This window comes from Polypterus senegalus, chromosome 10 (assembly GCF_016835505.1).
Source record: "Polypterus senegalus isolate Bchr_013 chromosome 10, ASM1683550v1, whole genome shotgun sequence".
NCBI lineage: Eukaryota > Metazoa > Chordata > Cladistia > Polypteriformes > Polypteridae > Polypterus > Polypterus senegalus.
This window is the reverse complement of record NC_053163.1, coordinates 3,688,781-3,715,219: the sequence shown is the minus strand read 5'-3', so window position 1 is coordinate 3,715,219 and position 26,439 is coordinate 3,688,781. Positions and strand designations below refer to the sequence as shown.

At 38.2% G+C, this 26,439-nt stretch overlaps 2 long non-coding RNA genes across 2 annotated transcripts; both read left to right on the top strand.

Annotated features, from left to right (window-relative positions):
* The first annotated feature begins 2,863 nt into the window (after positions 1-2,863).
* On the top strand, positions 2,864-8,847 carry LOC120536541. The gene is made up of 3 exons (XR_005635138.1): positions 2,864-2,903; positions 4,628-4,768; positions 7,347-8,847. It is a non-coding gene; the product is annotated as an uncharacterized LOC120536541 (long non-coding RNA).
* A 10,153-nt stretch (positions 8,848-19,000) lies between these two features.
* Positions 19,001-23,379, top strand: LOC120536540. The gene is made up of 3 exons (XR_005635137.1): positions 19,001-19,039; positions 20,784-20,924; positions 22,171-23,379. It is a non-coding gene; the product is annotated as an uncharacterized LOC120536540 (long non-coding RNA).
* The last annotated feature ends 3,060 nt before the right edge of the window (positions 23,380-26,439 follow it).

Genomic DNA, 26,439 nt, shown 5'->3' with positions numbered 1-26,439 from the left:
CGATGCGCAAAGGACGCAGTTTTTATTTTTAACAATAATAATTTTAATTGTTATGTTTTGGAAAATGAATTAATACCCAGAAAAATATCTCGAAATAAAAATAAGGCTAATTTATTTTCAGTACTTCGTGCAGTGAAATTTAAAACAAGAATGAACACAAGCAACATAATGAAAGAGAGAAAGAAATACATCACCATCTAGTGGCTTGAACTAATACTGGGCAATACAGTAAAACGCTTTTGATGACCATATAATGTCAATGCTAGACATAAATTCTTTGACCAGACCTCATTAAAAAGTAATGTAATGTAAACAGCATTAGTAGTAGTATGTATTTACATCCTCAAGGACTGTTTTTATATGCAAGTAGTTAAAAGATAAAAGGCAGGCCAATTAAACAGTCATTTACTTTAACTCTATACATTTTTCTCTTCAACACCTCTGTGCAATTAGTGGTTTCCAAATGAAGTTCTGTCAGAGCCATACGCCTGTGATGATGTTCTTGTTCTACTGCACTTCTTCAGTTATATGACTTTATTTTGCTTGCATGGCAATCTGCATTTTTATGCATGAATAAATTCTTTATTTCTAGTAAAGTTGTGGAGCTCAATTTGCTCTGATTGCTGTTTTAATTTTGTATTATATTTAAAATATATATTTGCTTATAGAATGTGTTTGTTTTCTCTGGATTCCACGCTGTGTTAAATGCAGAGTCCTTGCTTCTGTTATATTTGTGTGCAGATTTACAATATAAGTTTATAATATTACATGTCTAAATTGGTAAATTCAAATTGATGAAAACGTTTACCAGAGTTCTGTAGCCCTTACTTGTTTCCTGTGTCCCTTGTCACTCGTGCTAGTGATGCAGTGCTGTGAAAGTCTGTTCTTCCCATGTGGGAAATTAAACTAGCTAAGAGTAATTCAGTTAAAGTGTAAAAACCAAAAAACGTAAACTTATATTTCTTATCTATACTTATAAATAAAACAAAAAAGGCCAATCTAGTAACATTTTCATTGAACAGACAATTGTCAAACATTTCATAACAGGAAAAAGATGATTCAGAATGGGACGGAATGTGTCTTTCAATGATAAAGGCATAAAGCCACAGGTCATTATCATTCATTTGAAAACAGTAAAGCAAACAAAGATAAACAACAGAAGTTGGGGTTGGCCCTGTGATTTCTCACCCAGTAGTAATCCTCTCAATCCAAAAAGTACAATTGGCTGTATACTGTTTTATAATCTGTAATTAGGACTACAGGACTGAGCTGAAACATTTTTTATTTGAAGGGATTCAACCTCCTATGTTTTAAAGTTATCCAATTCAGAAGATGGTGGAGTAGGTACATTTTTATCCCACTAAGTAAGTTAGTTACCTCTGGACTGCACACCTTTCTCATGTTACAATGTAACTTAAAAGCTAACATTTTTTGTTAAGTCTGAAAACTGGACTGTGTCTTCATTAAAGGATTTATTGATTTGGGTCTCTAGGGTTAGGTCAGCATGGCCCCATCATAAGTTTCCTATTAATACGAGCCTCAACCCTCTACCACTCCACTAAATATAAACCTTAGGTGGTGATCTACAGCAAGCATGAAATGCACTTTAATGTAACAATACAGCAAGCATCATTTAACACACAATATCAGGGGCCTTGTACAAACGTGCACCTTGAAACCTGACTGTGGCAGTACGGCAAACCATATAATGCCAACAACAGTGTCTGAATATGTGACTCCATTGTACATTTCACATCATAAGTGGCAAGGCCACTTCTACTTGTCTACATGGTGACCTACTGTCCTCTAGTCAGTCATCCAACAACCTCCACAACCAATGTTATAGTTTATCTGTAAAGCACCTTAATGACCTTTTGTCCATCGTGGTCCAATGCATGCAACAATTGTATCTTGAGACTTTTTAACAGTGGTTTTAATTCTCCTTTGAGTGCTATATTTCAAAAATGTTATTTATGAAATGTGAACTGTAATTAGGTACAGACCTTTGACATCCAACAGCTAACAGCACTTCATTCTACACCATTTGTTTCTCTAAAGCTGTTGAGTCTTTTTGAGGTCCATTCTTAACTACATGACATTGTAAAGTGCTGGAAAAAGTGTGGACTTCATGTAGTCTACTAATGCATTAAACTACATTTTATTGTCACTATTAACTCTGGGTATGATTTGCTGTTGCAAAAAAAGGAAAAATGTGGTATGTCTCTGAAAAAGAAACTAATCTGAATTTTGTCTGAACTTGTTTCCTACATTGTTTTAGGTTTTATAACTCAAATTTCACATTTAGGTTAATTACTGTACCTGTAGATAAGAAGGATGTGGGTTTTGTTTTGTCACTTCAAAGGGTCAAGCATTTCTTTATTTAAAAAATTATTGCATTTGCTCTTTTCCAAGTGTACCAGTTTTTGGATTAAGAACTTCCATTGGTTGAAATGTTAACTTTATTTATATAGCACATTTAAAACAACATAGGAATGCTGTGGCCAAAGTGCTTTACAATAATAGAATAAAAGAAAACACAATTAACATGAATAACATAAATGGAGATAAAATAAATAAACATAAAATAAATAATCACCGAGGAAACCATCAGTATTACTGAAGGCCATGGAATGCAAGTGAATAGAAATGAGTCCTTAATCTCATTTTGAATTGCAGACGACTCCTTTATGTGATGAGGTGAAGAGTTCCACAGGCGAGGAGCAGCAGCTGCCAAAGCCCTGTCTGTCCACCTTAGTTTGACACTCGGTATGAGGGACAACAAGAGCAACTGACCAGAAGATCTAAGCACTCTGGATGGCTGGTGTAAAACACACAATTCAGATAAATAGGCAGGAGCAAATGATGGCTGATATGAGAACACACACACACAAAGTCATGTCAAAGTAAGTGAAATCCCTTTATTTCTCTCCTTGTTACACAAGATCACTCTTCAGGACAAAGCAACAGCCATACTATGGCACTCTGTGCCTCACATGCATAAAATTCCTTGTGATACATTTGATCCTGATGGTCATCATGATTTACTGTGACAGGTCATGGGGTGCTGGTGGTAGTTTTGGCTGGGACATTGGTATAGTTATTGTCTTTAAGTCCTTGTCCATTGTGCCCATGAGGCATTCTTCTCAGGTGTCTCATTTATAAAACTTTGTCTGGATTGAAACATAAGAAAATGCATTGTGGAAATCAGGGGCGCTCCAGCTGCCCCAACCCCAACACAGACAGGCAGAGGCACGAGTCCCAGCACAGCACACGCTTATTTTCACACATGGAGCACATCTCTTTCGCTCCCCACAACAGCGCAGCACCAAAGGTTGCAGACAGTCCTTTCTATCCCTCCTTTTCCCAGTCCTTCCACCCCACTCCTCTTTCTGCAAGCTTTGTATTTCTTCCTCCCTACTCTGGCCTCTTTAGTGGAGTGAGGCGGCTCCTTTTACGTTAGCCCTGGGAGTGTTCCAGGTGGCTCATTAATTAGACCAACTCCCATCTTGCCCTGCGGGAATCTGTGGTGCCACAGCCACCAAGGAAGACTGCCCACCAGTGTCCTGGGGAGGAGATGCCCTAAAGATGCTCTCCCCCCTGGTCCTTTCATCCAGTTGGTGTCTCAGCCGTGTAATGGCCTTGGCCACCCTTCACAGCATATGCAAAAAAATCAGATTTATAAAACCTGGCGTACGACCATTTCTGCATAATTTAACTCTCATAAATCACAATCATCTTGTAAATGCCCATATGTGAATGTGCCTCAAACACTGCCCAGTTGCCACCCTGAAGCAGACATATATGGACTGTGCTAAATACATATGCAATTAGGATGCTGCAGACATTTATTGGCTGGTAGAGCAGCCTCCCTCCTGATGTTTTGAGTCCTATGATGTGCTCCACAATGGAGTGTGCCAAGAGCTTGTGTGATATTGTAGTGCCTCTCCTACAAAACTATTGGATAGCACATACAGCCTGTCTCATTTCAATGAAGTGAGCTCATTGCTTTGTGGTAAGCCACTTTTTATTACAACCATTTGCTTTACAGATATTCTCATAACAGTGACCTCACTCAATAACTTTCCTCATAACAATCACCTGGTCTTGTGGACCTTCTCATAACAACTACCTTGCCTCATAGATTTTTTCATAATATATTTCCTTCCCAGTAACTCTTCCCATTACAATCTCTTTCCCAGCAGATTTTCCCACAACGACCTTCTTCCCAGTACACACTGTCTCATAACTATCACGTGTGGCTCAAAGGGCGTACTTGCCACCTGGAGGTGAACCTCACCTCTCCATTGATTCTCATGGGTCTAATCTGGGGCTGTTAACGATTGATGGTCTTCTGAGTTGTAAAGAATTCACATTAAGTGTATGGAAAATCCTGACCAACTGTACTTTTTGCTCCTGACTTATGATTTTGTCTTCTTTACTGCACAAGCTATGCCTGATCTCTCAGCTTAACTTATGACCCACAGGAAAAATATCTTTTTAATTCTGCACTTTGTACCATACAGAGCCCAAGTTCTCCTGTAATCGTGGAGGCTCATTGCAGTTGGATTAGTGGTGTTGATTTTTCTGTACATACATGACCGACTCATCCTTATATTGATGTTGCCAGATATCCTAACCAAGCAATTAACACACTGAGGACTGTGAACCAAACCTCAGTGGTGACTTGTGCCCACCTCAAGAGGAGCTCCAGCGTGGAACGCCTTATTACAATGAGCCAAAGCCAGCCATCAACTACTCCATTTGCCAAGTAAGATTTGTTTTTCTTCCATTCCATTCCTGTGTCTGGCACTCTCTCCAGTTTGACTATAGCAGACTCTGAATTCCTGGGTGCAAAGCTGAGCTTTCAGTTCAGTTATAAATAAGAGCTTGTAAACCGGAGAAGGTACAGAGTTTGTAGAGTCAGCACAGATGGGGAACTGTCAGGCTAATGGCCGAGGACGTATGCACTAATTTCACAGTACACACAAATCTCTGAATATTCTAGCATTCTCCCAGCACCAAGTGTGTGATAGCTTCCAGTAGTGCTGAGGCTTTTCACAAGTGACACTGCTGTCAAGTTCACGTGAGCAAGTAGACATTACAGAAGAGAGAAATTCATTCTGCCTACCTACAAATACAGTATTTTTGAAACTCTTTTCTTTGTTACCCAATTGAAGCTTGACATGACCATAATGAATATGGCATCCATTTTACTTTCTGTGCTGTCTACTGAACCTATCTAGTGACAATATTCTGGTCTGCTTAAATTGAACACACTAAGAAAAAGTCTGATATTTAAAAAGCCACAGAGCTGCCAGTCAGTTCAATCATTTCAATCACTCCAATGAACCTCACTAATATCCACTGTTCAAGACCAGATTTTGCTTCTCAGGAGCAAGTCAGAGATACATTTCTGTCTCCCTTTCCCACCACGCATTGCTCCCTTTTGAAGATGTCAAGTGATTTTTGAGATCTTCTAATGTGTCCTAATTCACAGTTCTTGCTTTTACTTAAGAATTCACATGAACAGGAAATTTTTTTTGTAACTCTGGTTACCCTGATTTCCTGCATCCAGCTTTATAATAGTGCCAGAGTGCCACATGGAGAGCTGCTTCACTGACCATGCTACACTCATAGGGAGCTCACATTGGTGTAAAGCAGATCCAATGAAGCACTCTGGTGCTCGTGGTCCTCTCCTTAGTTCTCTGTCTTTCTCATCTTCTGGTTTGTTTAACAAATGGTTGGAAAGTCCTGGTTATGGATATGGCTGCTCTACTAATGGTATTTAGACAATGAGAGGAGAGAGAGAGAGAGAGAGAGAGAGAGAGAGACACCTGTTAAGACTTGTGAACATTCATTTTGGTATTAAAGTCAAATATTTCTCCAGGTCAAAGTTCTGTTGAGCATTACTCTAATATGCTGCTTAACTGGTCAGCCATTTTATTTCCTTAGGATAAAGTACCATATTATAAGACTGTTCTCCTCTTTACAAAGATCTGTTTTAGCATTGAGTATCTTCAAGATTTTAAGAATATATATTGCTTGTGTGCTAGATAACATTTTTTTTATAAGAGAGTATTACATTTTACTCAGTTTAACCTACAGTACATCCAGTCTTAACCACTACTGCATCAACATTTTGTTTTTCCTTAATAAGGAGGTGCAGAGGTTATTCCTGATGACTCTTGGCTGCAGAATCCTGGTTTTCAATCCCATGGCTGGCCATCTTTGTGTGTGTGTGTGTGTGGGTGTGTTTGTTTTTCCTTGTTCAATAGTTTTGTATTCCTGTTTATAAAGACATGAAAGTGGGGCTTAATAATAGTTATAATCTTGGTCAGTCCCATGGTGAGTGCATGATGGACTGGCACCCCATCCAGGGTTTATTCTTGCATCCTTTCCTGTTCCAATAATTCATATTAAATCACCCACAGTCCCTACCTGTTAAACTTCTGCTATATTTGGTAAACAGGATTCAAATGTAAGTAAAAGAATTGAAGATTGTGGCACAGAGGTTAGAACTGCTGCCCCATAGATTCACCAGGCTGGGTTTGAATCCCCTTTCTGGTTGTTGTCCATAAGGGGTTTGTATTTTGTGCACATACCTGTGTGCCCACATCCTCAAAAACGTGCGAGTTTATAAATCTTCTCAGTGTGAGTGTCTGATATTATGAGTATCATTAATAGCATGTAGGAAGCTGAGAGTTGCTCCTTCATCATTAGTCATATGCATTTCTTTGAATGCGCTCAAATACTTCAGTAATTCATTGTCTTTATTTTCCCACTTGGTAAATTGACTTGTGTTTTTATAAATACTGAACAATATTGACACGCTTGGGTCACACATTTGCACAGAAGCAGAGGAGGTTGTGAAGACAGGAACTTTATTCAGACACTGCAAACAATTATATTTCTCTTTCAAAAGTTTAAACGTGCTCCTTGACAGGACAGAGATGACAGTTTTGTCTCACAATTAAGAGAATGCAAACGTATCTTCCTCTTCAAAGGAGTGCGCGTCCAGAGCAGAGAATGTCCGAGAGAGAGAGAAAAGCAAACAATCAAAAACTGACAGTTGCTGTTCAGGTTCTTAAGTATGTGGAGTACTGCACAGAAAGTATATTGTGCGACAGAGCAGCCACAAGTAAGGGAGCAATGTGAAGATTGTCTGTCAACGTTTTTAGGAGGGGTTTTCCGAGGAGCGTCCGTATCCTGTAGGGGTGTGATCAGCCCCCCAGCTCACAATATAAATAAAGTGTTTTATTATTGGAATCGTAACATTCCAGTTCTCCTAACTGCACCTAACCTAACTGTCATCACACACTGACATCCTGCTCTTTGCTTTTCTACAGGGTGACTTCACAAGAAACCACAGGCTTGTGTGATCAAGAAAAATGAAATTTTGCCTAAAGGTTCCCAGTGTGCCTAACAGGCTATTTTTTCAGATTTTTTTGTTTCTTTAAGATTTGATTTGTAATTTCTATTTATATTTTTTAGTTGGGCAGTGGTCAGTATTGCTGCTGTATGGATCCAGTGTACTATGTTTGAATCCTATGCCTGGTCATTATCTTTATAATGTTTGCACATTCTGTGTGTGGATGTGTGTGTGAACATGTGTGTGCGTGAGAGAGAGAAATAACTGGGTGGTTGGGGGCTCTAATTTTCAACCTCTGACACTAAACTGATGTATTGTAGATGTATACATATACTTGAGACTCATGATGAACTAATGCCCATTGCCAATGGGATTGCAAATAGTTTTAGTTCTTGTCAATTTTTATTTGTTTAAGTACACCTTTAAGTTTATGAAATGTAAATATTCTATATTTATTACTTTTTTAAATTACCAAATGTTCATACAGAAGAAAAAGTATACAGGTGATATTTTTAGAAGGACAAGTGTTTGTAGAAAAAAAAAAACAAACTGTTAGTGCTGTCCTGAAGAAGTAACAAACACAGGGTGTTAGACATTGTGCCTGAAAACCTGAACCTTTTATGCTTTAGTTACTCAGCTGTCAAAACCCGAATGTTTCAGAGCATTTCTGACACGCAGAGCAGTGATCCATGAGCACAACATGTCCTCTAAAGTGTCTAAGCTGCTATTTTCATGCATTTCTGTTCATTTTGTTTCTTAGAGCAAACCCTTCTTTAGTGTCTAGTAGTACTCTCTAGTTTTTTTCCACAGTACTTCTGATTTGTCCTATTTGCTCAATATTTCAATTACTGGGGTTTTGTTCATAAGCAATCTCTCACATCATTTTTGGTTCATAGACTTGTGTGTTTTAAATCCCTTGTCTGGGGTGAACACTCGTGGAGAGCTCAGAATTAAGGAAGGTGGGGTTTTAATGCCACAGGGACAATTTGAAAGAAAAGTGAAGCTAAGAAGTAGTGTGAACACAAGATTAAATGTGTTAAAAGTGTACAGTGTTTATCTGAATTATGCTATCTTAACATTTTTTTATGTTGAGCATATGAAAGCAGTATGAATAGTTGAATGGAAGTTTAATGAAGATTAATACTTTGTAATCATTTAAGAATGACCTTAAATTGATTACTTAAAAGGAAAGTTTACTGGCTGTGTGTTTGAGATATATATGGAATGAAGTTAAGAAGTAATGTATGGACAGTGTACAGTGTTAATCTGAATTATGCCATCTTTCAATTTTTTTATAAACGTTAAGCAATATGAACACTTGGAAAGATTTCTGTGCAAGTGAACAATGTTACTATGAAGCTGTGTTATATAACTGACATGAAATACAAGGAAAGGATGAGTTTCTTATTTCACTTTTATAACATTTTGATCATTTTTACAACAGTGCAAACTCAATAAAATATTTTGTTTAATTGGAATGATTGTATTGTCTTTGTCCTGGATCAGAAAATCTTTTATTTTTTGAAAGTGTTCACTTTTTATATTAATTTTTGCTCAAACAAATCAGTATGAACTGATCTTACATGACTCTTAAAAGCAATTTAGCTGCAGAGGAAATTCATATTTAAAGTGTTTTTCTTTCATACATTCTTTCTGTGTTGCACCAGTAATTTAAAATCTTAAGGCAACTGTTTCAATTATCTGAGAACAGAAAATAAGTATCAATCAAAAGCTGTTTTAAAATCTTTATAGCTTGCAAAAGGAAAATGACACACAGATCAAAGATTTTGAGCACACTCATTTATTGTGAAGACTGGTGGCCAATCAAATGTGTGCGTGGTCACATGTCCCGAAGCTCCATGTGAAACTTTAACTAAATACGACTTGTCTGAGGCGACAAAATTGGAACTTCACAAGGAGCGATGTCGGAGATCGAGATACAAGACCATTTCATCTTTACATCAGAGAATATAATCTGTGAGTAATGCTGAACCCTACCTCGAAACGCTGCCAAAGACAACATCCACACTTGGTGATGCTGATTTTCACTAAGCTTTTCTAAGACTATCTATACATCCAGACTGTTCTGTTTGTTTTCTGTTATATTGTCTATTTGGTGTTTGGTATACTTTAATAAATGCCACATTACTTTAACATTTCCATACTTTATCTTTATCTCTTGAGTGCTTGAAGTAAATATTCTGTCTGTTATCTTAAGAAAAAGGAATTACATTTTTTTTTTAGTAATCATTTCTGTTGCTCCAACTAGAAAATGTAGGGCAATATAATAAATAATAATACTATTATATCTATCTATCTATCTATATATATATATATATATATATATATATATATATACAGTATATATATATGAGAGAGAGCGCTTTCCCATGCTCAAGGCACTTCAGAGTCTTGCATATACCCTGCTGTTTTTTTTCTAACATTGGATACAAATGTTTTACTGAATATAACAATGAAACCGATAACAAACCATTAAATACAATAAAGGACAATAAACCAGAGTAAAATACTAAAAGAAGAACCTAACAGATAACCTAATTTGTGATATAACAGACACACAAATTATCCTGAGCACCTGGACAGAGAGGTAAACTGAAAGAAAGGGCAGAATGTCAAGTTAAGTTAAAAGCCTTCCTATATTGATGAGTTTTAAGTTGTTTTTTTTAAAGAATGAATGGAGTCGGCTGATCTCATTGATTTCAGGATGTCATTCCATAGTCTGGGTGCTGTGGAGCTGAAGGCCCTGCTGTCACCCAAAGAGTGCAGGTCAGTGTGAGGCACAACAAGATTACCAGAATCAGAGGACCTTAGTAGGCAGACAGGAGCAGAGTGATTTAGAAGGTCACTGATGTGGTCCAGTGTGACGCCATTTAAAACATTGTACGTTATTAATAGAATTTGATATTCAGTCCTGTAAGACACAGGGAGCAGTGAAGGCGAAGCACAGCACTGTTTTATTTTTTTTTAAACTTCCTTTCTCAGCAGTCTCAGAATGGACTCAAGAGGGCCCCAGCATATTTAGGACTGTCTTTTCTTTTTAATGTTGCACTTTTCTCATGTAGTTGATCCCCTTTTATTTTTAAATAATGTAAAATAAAAATCTTAATTCTTGATTTTTTTTTGTCATTACTTAATAATTTCTTTAGTTCAATAACCGCACAGACAACATGATGCCAGCCCTGAGTTTAAAACTCATCTTCACCAATCCAAAAGATAAGAGCGCAGTGATTGGTTGAGTTCTTCTGAGAGACCCGCCTGTTGGGACTACCACAGAATTCCCAAGGCAGACAATATGGGGTGGCCAGTGTAACATCTTTGATTTTATTGTGGTCAAGATTGTGACTGTGTGTGTCCATAGTAAGAACCGTAACTTGCTTAGACTTAGTTTCTCCTACATCATGTGACACATTCAACTTCTACCCAATTGACATTTACTGATGTTAGTACTTCTTGGAACGTTGCCCACCACCTCTTTGATAGGTGACCCTCATGACACATTGCATGACAGTGTCTTCTTAGAATGGCAGGCCACCCTGTTGGAGTACTTGTTATATCTGATCATATTTTGGTAGGACATTGCCACTATGCAATGTAAACATCACTGATGGAAGATGTTTACCCTCCAGTTGATCTTACTTGAGATGGACCAGGCCTCACCAGAGAAATTCACACCACTGGCCTGGCTGCTAGTGGTTATTTTGTGGGCTCTGGCAGTGATCATCCTGGTCCTCCTTGCCCAAAGGGCCAGATACCGGTGGGTCCTACTGATGGGTTAAGGACCTTCTACGAGGAGCCCTGTCCAGTTCTCCTAGAGGAACTGCCTGTCTGTCTCCTGGAATCTCATCCATACCCTCAAGACTGTGCTGGGAGACACAGCAAACCTCTGGCAATGCCACATATTGATGTACCATCCTGGAGAAGTTGGACGACCTGTGCACAAGTCCAGCTGCCATTTGTAGTTCATGGAGGTACAAGCAGAGGCTCTGCTCAAATCTATCAATTCTAGTTGTGTTAATACGCAAGTTGATTGGGTCAGCACAAATTAAAACACTCAGTATTGTCACTACCAAAAACAAAAGTTTATTAAAAATTATTCAGTATACAATTGTACAAACATTTCAAGAAATAATATTTACAATTGACAAGAATGTTGGGTCAGTTGAACTGCAAGAAAGAATGGACAAAGCAGATTAATTTAACAAACAAACTGATCGGGGAATATGCTGAAGTATTAAAACTGCAGTATGCCCATGACAGATAGATACTGTAGAACAATGTAATGGGGACAGACATGTTTGCTTGTAATGCACCAAAAAAAAGGGATAATGTACAATGCAGTTATAAAAATTAAAGAAAAAAATGCAGATGACATGAATTGGCTAAAAACAGATAAGCAGACAATTTCAAATATACAGAAGATGAACAACAATCCTCAACTGTAACAAAGTGTTCTTTATTATTTACATCAAATAGTTAAATACAAATATACACAACTCTATTATGCACAGTCAGTTTAACACTAAGAAATAAAAAGGCCAAAGAAAAATGAAGGAAGCGACATGTTTATTAGAGGAGCAGTTGAGATGGAATCCCAAGTTGAAATGTCTTAGTGATGCTGTCTGTCTTTGTGCTTCGAACTGTTAAAATACAAATACAGAATGTCAAACTCCTCTCTCTCACTCAAAATAAATAAATACATTTTACCAATACTAAAAGTGTATTAATGCAGATTTTAAATTTCACTTCAAACATATATACAGGTATTTACATGTATAGTATTTAGTTTATATTCTTGTCTAAATTTACTACTAGAAGTAAAATGTTATTCTATTTAACAGAAGAATTGTGATGGAAAGAAAAAGAAAGGACTGTCCAGTTCAGCTCCCAAACCCCCCAACACCACATGACGTCCCACTTACTGTCTACTGGCCCATCAATGAACGGACCTTCTGCTTCTGGTAGAGAAATCCTCTCAAGTCTTTCTAGAGCTTTAACGAGAGCCGATCACAAACACAGAAACAGAGAGGATGTTACTCAGAGACACTTTCTGTACTCATTACTGATTCACTGAAGCCAAATGAGCCTCTGGTATCAACACATCCAGGATGATACCAACTCTGTCGAGCTTTTCAAAAGTGCCTACAGCACTTCATCCAGTTAGTTGTAGAGGCCATCTGTCAGCTCCTCATCTTCTACTGTATAGAGGTCATTACCCGGTGACCTTTAGGATCTTCATCATTTCTAAACCCTTTGGATGACACCTTTTCAGATACAGCAGCTTGTTGGACAAGCAAATACAAGAGTTTGGTGCTATAAAGTCATCATAGCTCTTTTCTACTAGATAGATTACAATAACTAAAGTTTTACTTGTTGTCTGAACTAAGTTACCAGCAAGTTATCATGTGCTCCATGGTCCTTTATGATGAACTCCAACAGATTTTCATGTTGAGTCCTCCTGGAGGTCCTGCTGATCTCTGCAGAAACAAAAACCTGAGCCCCTTGTTCTCGAGTCAGTTGCCCTGCTGCAGCCACACAAATAACACAACAAAATTGTCATATGTAGGATTTGTCTTGTGCAAGCTGTCTGGATTTGGCCTGAACACTACGGTTTCCGCAGAAAAGTGGACACATTGCAATACAGTTCAAACTGTGAGGATTACTCTGTGGTTCACTACAAAACTCCTGTTGGAGGTTATCTCAATAGTTTTTAGAATACATCAATTATTTCAGAGAATTACAAAACCACCAATCTGGACACAATCTAAAGTAACATGCAAGTCACAGAAAAGCTTTGTAGATACTTTTATTCTAATCATGAAATAACCAAACTAACACTCCCCAGGAGGTAACTGGTTCCTGACAGAGCTTATGACAATCCTTCATGTCATGTTCAATTTTAATTTTTTTACTCAAGTAAAAAACTATGGTGGTAGACTATGTTTTACATTGATACCTTGGTGTAGGTATATCTGTATATTCCTCAAGGAGTTCACTGCTGCCATGGTCTTCTTGATCCTGACTTTTAGACAAGGTGGCTCGGGCATCTGATCAGGATGCCTCCTGGACGCCTCCTTGGTGAGATGTTCCGGGCATGTCCAACCGGGAGGAGGCCCCGGGGAAGACCCAGCACACGCTGGAGGGACTGTGTCTCCCGGCTGGCCAGGGAACACCTTGGGATTCTCCCGGTAGAGCTGGAAGAAGTGGCCGGGGAGAGGGAAGTCTGGGCCTCTCTGCTTAAGCTGCTGCCCCTGCGACCCAACCTCGGATAAGCAGAAGAGGATGGATGGATGTTTGGATGTTATCTGGTAACAGTTTACCAGCACATACCAAAACACACACTGGTGTATTTAAAGTTACACTATTTGATCTAAACTAAACACTGGAGTATTTAAAATTTACACATAAAAAAGGAAATGCTAAATATTTACCAGACATACAAGCCGCTTCTCCAGAAAAAGCAAGCAGCACCACTTTCTAATGGCTGCCATGTCATCCTAAGATAAAAAGGATATATACAGTGCCCTCCACTATTATTGGCACCCCTTGTAAAAATTAGTGAGGGGGATCAGTTTGCTGAAGAAATGTCATCTTGTACTGAAAAAATGAAACATCAAAATTTTAACTGAAACAAGTTCAAAGAAAAACAAAGCCCTCATCAAGAAATCAATATTTTTTTTCTAACCCTTCTTACTAATTTTTAGAAGGGGTGCCAATAATAGTGGTGGGCACGGTAAAAGAATGCCACAGTTAAAAGTATGCCACACATGAAGGAAAAAAATATATATTATTGTCAGCATATTTAAAAGACTGTCAGTTGATCTGACCATGGAGGAACCCTTTGATTTTACTGTCAAAGGATAAGAGAACAAAAGTACTGAAATCCTACACAATCTAAACACAAATGTAAGGTTACATAAAGCCTAACATTAATATTCAAATACCATCAACATGTCTATTCCACAGTCTGCTGAACCAGCAGAGATGTCCTAGGAAAAGGAAAAAAAAAAAAAATACAGGTGAACGTCAAACACTACAAGTGAATTACAAGTTTAACAAAATGATTGTTTGCAATTTACTTGATTTTTTCATTAACATCCAATTTCCAAAAGATATTCTTATAGCAAGTTGGCTGAAAGGAAAAAATCTAAATGTCACTTGTAATTAAATTGAAAGGCTCTGTGCACATCGCGACTGTCAGTCTGAGTCACATACGATTTAGTGGCACAATGCCCACCGCAGGAAAGTCTTTTAACAATTTAGAAATGGCAGGCATCATCTGCACAAAACTACCATGAAATTCTATTAAAATTGACGGTATAAACATGGCAGATTATTTGGTTTTACAATTTAGACAAATTACTCAAAGAACTCCAACATAAGGAACTAAATTGAAAAGAAAAAAAGGTAATATCGTGCACCACTGTAACCAATCTGGACTTTATAAAAAGCCTACTTCACGACAGAATAACTGATCAAGCATTTCCGAAATGCTTGTAAGAGGTTTTTTTTGTTTTTTTTTTTGTCTTCCATGCACAGTCGAGGACTTCTCGTTAAACTTGCCTTGAAACTTGAAGAGTTGCCGGTACCGCTGAGTGCCGATCCACTTCAAGCACTGAATATAAATCAATTACTATAGCGAAAATGATTATTAACACAAACGTAAAGGTTCACGGTACAAAAATAACCATGTAACACAAAGTTATTTCATAAATATGAAGAAAACCGTGCAAATGCAAATTTCAAACGTTTTCATTTCGAAGCACACTTACTTACTTCGTCAAAAATAACGAGCAATTAGTTTCGCCGCCGCCGCTGCTGCTGCTGCTGCTGCTGCTGCTGCTGCTGCTGCTGCTGCTGCTTCCTTTTGCTTCATTGAGTTTCGTCACTTGGTACAAAGCCAGGTTATTTAAGAGGAATCTATAAGGCGGAGCCTCAAAGAGGAGGGGATTATGGACTGTGAAACGATTGGTCGAAGTTACACTTGATAAACAACTTCCCACTTTTACGCAAACTGAAAGCAGGAACAAGTGGAGCCGTGTGTCAGTGCGTGCGCTTGTTGACCACATGTAAGTTCTTATGTACATTTTTAGAAGCCAAACGTTAAATGTCGGAGAGAAAACTGTTCTGAATTAATGGTCATGTTAATATTTTACGTTACGCAGTGTTTATTATTACTGTAAATACCATTGTGCAAAATAGAGGATGTTTGTACTCGCTTTAATATAGATTCAGCCTGTACATTATTGAGATATTGAGTTAAATCTTTAAGCGATATTGTGTATTAATATGGATATAAACGTGTTACCATGCTGCACTGAAGTTGTAATTGCGAATACTTTACGTTGATAGGGTGTCTGTCTGAAGAGAGAGTGTCGACCTCGTCGAGAGGTTTATTTACTCCAGCAGTGACAGTCATGTCTCTGGTGACTTTTCCTATGAAGTCCGTAGACGGACTGGGAGGGCATGGGGGTCATGAGGTCTACTTTAAACACATTATTCAGGAGAAAAACATCGGCCACAACAGAAAGGTTGAGCTGAGCTGAGTCTCTGCGACGCCCCGCCACCTCTCCTGGATCTCTGCGACGCGCTGCGACGCCCCGACCCCTCCCCTGAGCGGAATCTCTAAAGCAGTGTTTTTCAACCTTTTCGTTGGAGTCGAATCCTGCGCGAATGGTTCCCTTCCTCACGGAACCCAGTGCAGTTATCCACCAGTATGTCCTATATCATTAGGACTTTTTCGGCGGAACCCTTGGGTTCCCAGGAACCCCGGTTGAAAAACACTGCTCTAAAGGGTTCCTTGAGCAGGCGACTTGCTGCGTCACAACAATACGCAAAGGACGCACTTTTTATTTGTAATTTCGCCTCGTGTTATGTATTGAAAATGAATTTATACCCAGACAAATATCTCTGAATAAAAATAAGGCTAATTAATTTTCAGTACTCGGTGAAATTCAAAACAACAACAACGAACACAAGCAACATAATGAAAGGGGGGAAAAAAAGCATCAAAAGAAATGCATCACCATCTAGTGACTTGAACTAATACTGGGCAATACATTACAACGCCTTTTGGTGTTCAAATTGTAATGACCCGGCAGTCAGCGCTAACAGCCTGGTGCATTATGGGTATTTCTTTAAAGTTTACTTTTTATGTTAATTAAGCAAGGCAGTCGATTTCTTTTGTATTAGATATGTTATGTGTTTATGTCAAGTTAGTTTAGGTGGGTTTGGTTCATTTGCAGCCCAGTTATATGAGTGTAACAGTTACCATCATGGAAAAAGATGTCTTTATGAATGACCTTGGCAATGGCCTTGCAATGTGTTAAGCTTTGTTTTTGACTCTCTGCTCTATTAAAGAGGTTATAAAGGACAGAGCTGTGTCTTGCTAGATATTCCATCTATGCAATTATTTACAGAGACACTCGGGGTCGTGCGGTGTATGGGACACGAGTGTTCGCCTGCTTACTGAGCTCGGTACAGCTGCGTGTATGGCGCTGGCATTCTGCTCGCCGATAGCTTGGGGGAAGTGCGCAGCAAAGTTCAGCTCCGAGAACTTCAATACTCAACTACCAGTTGTTACAATATAATGTCAATGCCAGAAATAAATTCTTTCACCAGACCTCATTAAAAGTAATGTAATGTAAACAGCATTAGTAGTAGTATATATCTAATTCTTCAAGGACTGTTTTATATGTAAGTAGTTAAAAGATAAAAGGCAGGCCATTAAAACATAGTCATTTACTTTAACTCTACATTTTTCCTCTTCAACACCTCTGTGCAATTAGTGGTTCCCAAATGAAGTCCTGTCGTAGCCATACGCCTGTGATGGTGTTCTTGTTCTACTGCACTTCTTCAGTTAAATGACTTTATTTTGCTTGCATGGCACTCTGTATTTTTATTAACTGAAGAAACTCTTTAGTTCAAGTAAAGTTGTACTGTGGATCTCAATTTGCTCTGTTTGCTGTTTTGATGAGTAGATGCACATGAATACAGTTGTTTGTATTCTATTTAAATGATATATTTGCTTGTATAATGTTTTTTTTTTCTCTGGATTTCACACTGAGTTAAATGCAGAGTCCTTGCTTCTGTGTTATTTGTGTGTAGATTTACAATATAATATTACATGTCTAAATTGATGAATTCAAATTGATGAAAACGTTTACCAGAGTTCTGTAGCCCTTACTTGTTTCCTGTGTCCCTTGTCACTCGTGGTAGTGATGCAGTGCTGTGAAAGTCTGTTCTTCCCATGTGGGAAATGAAACTAGCTAAGAGTGATTCAGTTAAAATGTAAAAACCAAAAAAACTAAATTTAAATTTCTTCTGTATACTGTACTTATAGATAAAACAAAAAGGCCAAGAAGTGCAGATCCACAGCATCATTTTACACACAATATCAGGGGCCTTGTACAAACGTGCACCCTGAAACCTGACTGTGACAGTACGGCAAACCATATAATGCCAACAACAGTGTCTGAATATGTGACTCCATTGTAAATGTCATGGCATTAGTGGCAAGGCCACTTCTACTTGTCTACATGGTGACCTACTGTCCTCTAGTCAGTCATCCAACAACCTCCACAACCAATGTTATAGTTTATCTGTAAAGCACCTTAATGACCTTTTGTCCATCGTGGTCCAATGCATGCAACAATTGTATCTTGAGACTTTTTAACAGTGGTTTTAATTCTCCTTTGAGTGCTATATTTCAAAAATGTTATTTATGAAATGTGAACTGTAATTAGGTACAGGACTTTGACATCCAACAGCCGACAGCACTTCATTCTACACCATTTGTTTTCTCTAAAGCTGTTGAGTCTTTTTGAGGTCCATTCTTAACTACAAGACATTGTAAAGTGCTGGAAAAAGTGTGGACTTCATGTAGTCTACTAATGCATAAAACTACATTTTATTGTCACTATTAACTCTGGGTATGATTTACTGTTGCAAAAAAAGAAAATGTTTTATGTCTCTGAAAAAGAAACTAATCTGAATTTTGTCTGAACTTGTTTCCTACATTGTTTTAGCTTTTATAACTCAAATTTCACATTTAGGTTAATTACTGTACCTGTAGATAAGAAGGATGTGGGTTTTGCTTTGTCACTTCAAAGGGTCAAGCATTTCTTTATTTTAAAAATTATTGCATTTGCTCTTTTCCAAGTGTACCAGTTTTTGGATTATGAACTTCCATTGGTTGAAATGTCAACTTTATTTATATAGCACATTTCAAACAACATAGGAATGCTGTGGCCAAAGTGCTTTACAATAATAGAATAAAAGAAAACACAATTAACATGAATAACATAAATGGAGATAAAATAAATAAACATAAAATAAATAATCACCGAGGAAACCATCAGTATTACTGAAGGCCATGGAATGCAAGTGACTAGAAATGAGTCTTTAATCTCATTTTGAATTGCAGACGACTCCTTTATGTGATGAGGTGAAGAGTTCCACAGGCGAGGAGCAGCAGCTGCCAAAGCCCTGTCTGTCCACCTTAGTTTGACACTCGGTATGAGGGACAACAAGAGCAACTGACCAGAAGATCTAAGCACTCTGGATGGCTGGTGTAAAACACACAATTCAGATAAATAGGCAGGAGCAAATGATGGCTGATATGAGAACACACACACACAAAGTCATGTCAAAGTAAGTGAAATCCCTTTATTTCTCTCCTTGTTACACATGATCACTCTTCAGGACAAAGCAACAGCCATACTATGGCACTCTGTGCCTCACATGCATAAAATTCCTTGTGATACATTTGATCCTGATGGTCATCATGATTTACTGTGACAGGTCATGGGGTGCTGGTGGTAGTTTTGGCTGGGACATTGGTATAGTTATTGTCTTTAAGTCCTTGTCTGTTGTGCCCATGAGGCATTCTTCTCAGGTGTCCTTTTATAAAGCGTTGTGTGGATTGTAACATAAGAATATACGTATACCAAAAGACAAGAAAATGCATTGTGGAAATCGGGGGCGCTCCAGCTTCCCCGACATAGACAGGCAGAGACACGAGTCCCAGCACAGCACATGCTTATTTTTACAAATGGAGCGCATCTCCTTTGCTCCTCCACAACAGCGCAGCACCAAAGGTTGCAGACAGTCCTTTCTATCCCTCCTTTTCCCAGTCCTTCCACCCCACTCCTCTTTCTGCAAGCTTTGTATTTCTTCTTCCCTACTCTGGCCTCTTTAGTGGAGTGAGGCGGCTCCTTTTACGTTAGCCCTGGGAGTGTTCCAGGTGGCTCATTAATCAGACCAACTCCCAGCATGCCCTGCGGGAATCTGTGTTGCCACAGCCACCAAGGAAGACTGCCCACCAGTGTCCTGGGGGAGGAGATGCCCTACAGATGCTCTCCCCCCTGGTCCTTTCATCCAGCTGGTGTCCTGGCCGTGTAATGGCCTTGGCCACCCTTCACAGCATATGCAAAAAAATCAGATTTATAAAACCTGGCGTACAATCATTTCTGCATAATTTAACTCTCATAAATCACAATCATCTTGTAAATGCCCATATGTGAATGTGCCTCAAACACTGCCCAGTTGCCACCCTGAAGTAGACATATATGGACTGTGCTAAATACATATGCAATTAGGATGCTGCAGACATTTATTGGCTGGTAGAGCAGCCTCCCTCCTGATGTTTTGAGTCCTATGATGTGCTCCACAATGGAGTGTGCCAAGAGCTTGTGTGATATTGTAGTGTCTCTCCTACAAAACTATTGGATAGCACATACAGCCTGTCTCATTTCAGTGAAGTGAGCTCATTGCTTTGTGGTAAGCCACTTTTTATTACAACCATTTGCTTTACAGATATTCTCATAACAGTGACCTCACTCAATACCTTTCCTCATAACAATCACCTGGTCTTGTGGACCTTCTCATAACAACTACCTTGCCTCATAGACTTTTTCATAATACATTTCCTTCCCAGTAACTCTTCCCATTACAATCTCTTTCCCAGCAGATTTTCCCATAACAACCTTCTTCCCAGTACACACTGTCTCATAACTATCACGTGTGGCTCAAAGGGCGTACTTGCCACCTGGAGGTGAACCTCGCCTTTCCATTGATTCTCACGGGTCTAATCTGGGGCTGTTAAGGATCGATGGTCTTCTGAGTTGTAAAGAATTCACCATAAGTGTATGGAAAATTCTGACCAACTGTACGTTTTTGTTTCTGACTTATGATTTTGTTGTCTTTACTGCACAAGCTGTGCCTGTTCACTCATCTTAACTTTTGACCCACAGGAAAAATATATTTTTAATTCTGCACTTTGTACCATACAGAGCCCAAGTTCACCTATAATCATGGAGGCTCATTGCAGTTGGATTAGTGGTGTTGATTTTTCTGTACATACATGACCGACTCATCCTTATATTGATGTTGGCAGATATCCTAACCAAGCAATTAACACACTGAAGACTGTGAACCAAACCTCAGGGGTGACTTGTGCCCACCTCAAGAGGAGCTCCAGCCTGGATTTTCTTCTTGACCTGAGCCAAAGCCAGCCATCAACTACTCCATTTGCCAAGTAAGATTTGTTTTTCTTCCATTACATTCCTGTGTCTGGCGCTCTCTCCAGTTTGACTATAGCAGACTCTGAATTCCTGGGTGCAAAGCTGAGCTTTCAGTTCAGTTATAAATAAGAGCTTGTAAACCGGAGAAGGTACAGAGTTTGTAGAGTCAACACAGATGGGGAACTGTCAGGCTAATGGCCGAAGACGTATGCACTAATTTCACAGTACACACAAATCTCTGAATATTCTAGCATTCTCCCAGCACCAAGTGTGTGATAGCTTCTAGTAGTGCTGAGGCTTTTCACAAGTGACACTGCTGTCAAGTTCACGTGAGCAAGTAGACATTACAGAAGAGAGAAATTCATTCTGCCTACCTACAAATACAGTATTTTTGAAACTCTTTTCTTTGTTGACCAATTGAAGCTTGACATGCCCTTAATGAATACGGCCTCCATTTTACCTGCTGTACTTGTCTAGTGACAATATTCTGGTCTGCTTAAAATGAACACACAATCTTTGTGTGTGTTTTTTTCCTTGTACAATTGTTTTGTATCCCTGTTCAGAAAGTGGGGCTTAATAATATTTGTCATCTCAGTCAGTTCCATGGTGAGTGCATGGTGGGATGGCACTCCATCCAGGGTTTATTCTTGCATCCTTTCCTGTTCCAGTGATTCACATTAGATTATCCAGTCTCTGCCTTTTAAATGTCTCCTTTATTGCTAAACGTGATTCAAATTTAAGTAAAAGAATGGAAGATTGTGGCACAGAGCTTAGAACTACTGCCCCATAGATTCACCAGGCTGGGTTTGAATCCCCTGTCTGGTTGTTGCCCATGAGGGGTTTTCATTTTGTCCTCAAAGACACACAGTGTTTATACATTTGCTCAGTGTGAGTGTCTGTTATTATGAGTATCATTGATAGTATTTAGGAAGCGTAGAGTTGCTCCTTCATTATTGGTTGTATGCTTTTCTTTGAATGCTCTCAAATACTTCAGTAATTCATTGTCTCTATTTTTCCCCTTGGCAGATTGACTTGTGTTTTTTACAAATCCTGAATAATATGAATAAAGAGATACAGTACTTCACACACTGGATTAGCAAATGTCTTTCTCATTCTATATATCTGAACCATATAAGTGAAACATTTTTCTTATTTAAAAAAACAGAAGTGTTTTATTATTAGAATAGTAGCATTCCAGGTCTCCTAACTGCACCTAACTGTCACCATACGCTGACTTCCTGCTCTTTGCTTTTTCTACAGGGTGACTTCACAAGAAACCACTGGCTTGTGTGATCAAGAAAAATGAAGTTTTACCTAAAGGGTCCCAGTAATGCTTGCTTGCTTGCTTTCATTTTTCTTTAAGATTTGATTTGTAATCTCTATTTATATTTTTTAGTTGAAGAGAAAAGTACCAAGTGGTCCGCATTGTTGCTGCATGGATCCAGTGTACTGTTTGAATCCTATGCTTGGTTATTCTCTTTATAAGGTTTGCACATTCTGTGTGTGTGTGTGTGTGTGTGTGTGAGAGAGAGAGAGTCTGAGTGGTTGGGGGCTCTAATGTTCAATCTCTTTGCCAAGGGCATACCTGCTGACACTAAACTGATGTATTGTAGCACATATACTTGGGATGAAGTAATGCTCATTGTCAATGTGATTGTACATTTTTTTAGTTTTTTTTTTTTCCCCCAATTTTTTCACTAAGGGTTACGCCTTGAAGTTTATAAAATGTAAAAATTCTATATTTGTCACTTTTTTTTAAAATTACCAAATGTTCAAACAGAAATAAAGTATACAAGTGATATTTTTAGCAGGACAGGTGCTTGTAGAAAAAAAAAATGTTAGTGCTGTCCTGAAGAGATAAGAAACACAGGGTGTTAGACATTGTGCCTGAAAACCTGAACTTTTTATGCTTTAGTTACTCAGCTGTCTAAACCCTAATGTTACAGAGCATTTCTGCCACGCAAAGCAATAATCCATGAGTACAACATGTCCTCTAAAGTGTCTAAGCTGCTATTTTCATGCATTTCTGTTCATTTTGCTTCTTAGGGCAAACTCTTCTTTAGAGGATAATAGTACTCTCTAGTTTTTTCCACAGTATTTATGATTTGTCCCATTTGCCCAATATTTCAATGACTGGGATTTTGTTCATAAACAATCTCTCACACCATTTTTGCTTCATAGACGTGTGTGTGAATGTGTGTTTTAAATCACTTGTCTGTGGTGAACACTCTTACAAGAGCTCAGAATTAAGGAAGGTGGGGTTTTAATGCCACAGGGACAATAAAGTAGTGTGATCTCTAGATTAAATGAAATGTATACAGGTTTAATCTGAATTATGCCATCTTCCACTTTTTTATAAATTTTAAGCAACATGAACACTAGGATAGGATTTCTGTACAAGTGAACTATGTTACCATGAAGCTGTGTTATGTAACTGACATGAAATAAAAGGATGAATTTCTTATTTCACTTTTATAACATTTTTTTTTTATTCTTGCAACAGTGTAAACTCAGTATTTTGTGTAACTGGAATGCTTGCTTTGTCTTTATCCTGGATTAGAAAAGTTTAAATTTTTTGAAAATGGGCACTTTATATATATATATATATATATATATATATATATATATATATAATTTTTTTTTTTAATTTTTGCTCGAACAAATCGGGAAGAACTGAATTTACAGAACTCTTAATATCAATTTAGCTGTAGGGGGAATTCAAATTTAAGCATTTTTCTTTCATACATTCTTTCTGTGTTGCACCAGTATTTTAAAACCTTAAGGCAACTGTTTCAATTACCTGAGAACAGAAAATAAGTATTGTTCAAAAGCTGTTTCAAATACTTTATAGTTTGGAAAATGTGAATTTCCCCTTGGGATTAATAAAGTATCTATCTATCTATCTATCTATCTATCTATCTATCTATCTATCTATCTATCTATCTATCTATCTATCTATTATATAGTGCCTTTCACATCTATCTATCTATCTATCTATCTATCTATCTATCTATCTATCTATCTATCTATCTATCTATGTATTATATAGTGCCTTTCACATCTATCTATCTATCTATCTATCTATCTATCTATCTATCTATCTATCTATTATATAGTGCCTTTCACATCTATCTATCTATCTATCTATCTATCTATCTATCTATCTATCTATCTATCTATCTATCTATCTATCTACTCATGCCTACTATACCAAATTCTATCTATCTATCTAGGAAAATAACATGCAGATCAAAGATTTTGAGTACAGTCATTTATTGTGAAGACTGCTGGCCAATCAAATGTGTGTATTGTCACATGTCCCGAAGCTCCATGTGAAACTTTAACATAAATACAACCAGGAGAGACGACAAAATTGGAACTTCATAAGAAGCGATGCCGGAGATCAAGGAACAAGACCATTTCATCCTTACTTCAGAGACTGTAATCTGTGACTAATGCCAATCCCTACCTCAAAGCGCTGCCAAAGACAACATCCACACTTGGCGATGCTGATTTTCAGTAAGCTTTTCTAAGACTATCTGTATATCCAGGCTGTTCTATTTATTTTCTGTTATATTGTCTATTTGGTGTTTGGTATACTTTAATAAATGCTGCATTACTTTAACATGTCCATACTTTGTCTTTATATCTTGAGTGATTGAAGTAAATATTCCATCTGTTATCTTAAGAAAAATTAATTGCATTTTTTAGAAATCGTTTGTTGCTCTAACCAGAATGTGTAGAGCAATATGGCTCTGTTAGAGCACTGTTTTTAATTAATTAATTTTTGTTAAACTTCCTTTCACTGGAGTTTTGGAATGGACTCCAGAGGGCCACAGCAAATTTAGGACTGTCTTCTCTTTTTAATGTTGCACTTTTCTCATGTAGTTGATCCCCTTTTATTTTTAAATAATGTAAAATAAAAAACTGAATTCTTGTTTTTTTTTTCATTATTTAATAATTTCTTTAGTTCAATAACAGCACAGACAACATGATGCAGCCCTGAGTTTAAAACTGTCATCTTCACCAATCAAAAGACAAGAGTGCAGTGATTGGTTGAGTTCTTCTGAGAGACCACCCTGTTGGGACTACCACAGAATTCCCAAGGCAGACAATATGGGGTGACCAGTGTAACATCTTTTAGAGACCACTGATTTTATTGTGGTCAAGATTGTGACCATGTGTGTCCATTCTAAGAATCATAACTTGCTTAGACTTAGTTTCTCCGACATCATGTGACACATTCAACTTCTACCCAATTCACATTCACTGATGTTAGTTCTTCTTGGAATGTTGTCCACCACCTCTTTGATGGGTGACCCTCGTGACCTTTCTTTTCCTGCAGCAGCCATGTTTGCGATGTTTGATGTACAAGAAATCAAAATATGTGACCAGCTAAGCACCACTAACATTGCATGACAGTGTCTTCTTAGCATGGCAGGCCACCCTGTTGGAGTCCTTGTTATATCTGATCATATTTTGGTAGGCCATTCCCACAATGCAATGCAATGTAAACATCACTGATGGAAGACTTTTATGCTCCGGGTGATCTTACTTGAGATGGACCAGGCCTGACTGGCAAAAAAACCCATTGGGACCTCAATGCTCTTGTAGAGTTGGATCTTAATGGCTGTGGCGATCAATGGTGCTGACCAGTGTTGCAGTTATTACACTGCAGTTGCCTTACCAATCCGGCACTGCACGTTCTTTTCAGTGCCCTCGGTGTTCAAAAGAATGGTCCTGATGAATGTGAATTCCCACCTTATTGGTGGTGATATCTAGATTTGCACAGTCTTTTTCTTTCTGTGCTGATACATATGCTCACTCTTCAATGTGCCTAGTCATGATATACAGGCTTTGCTTCATCTCTGATGACAATGCAATGTTATCTGCAAAATCCAAATCGGTGAACTGGTTATGATCGTTCCAGGGAAATCGCAAGCGCACTACCGTCATTGCTCTTCTCATGAAAAAGTCATTGGAAACCAGAAATAGAAATGATGAGTTAACACAGCATTGATCTACCGTATCAACATCCAAACAACCCAATGGTGTCACTAAGGTTGTTGTCATCCAGTGCGGTAACTCATGGTATTACTCCCAATGGTCCTCCTCCCATATGAACCCATTCAGAATCATCAGTGATGTTTTGGTACAAATGTTACTCACAGGAGTGTTGCTGGTTTCAAAGCTTATTAAGGGCTTTGCATCCTCAGTCTGATAAACTGGATGGAAAATCGTCTTCCTGCTGAGTTTTCTCACGATCATTGAACATTGCCAGAACACCGAAATGGAAGGAAACAAGAATTATAAATAGTCACTTTGGTCAGTAGATGGATTGGGAGAGCATGGGGGTCATGAGGTCTCTGGAAACAAGCATGGGGCACTCCCGATGTCTCTGCTAAAGGACAAAGGCCCAAGTGTTTAGAGTCCTGGTGCTTTCTGTTTGTGAGACGTGGACACTGTCCAGTGACCTGACACAAAGACTGGACTCCTTCATTACTGTGTCGTTTCAGAGAATCCTTGGGT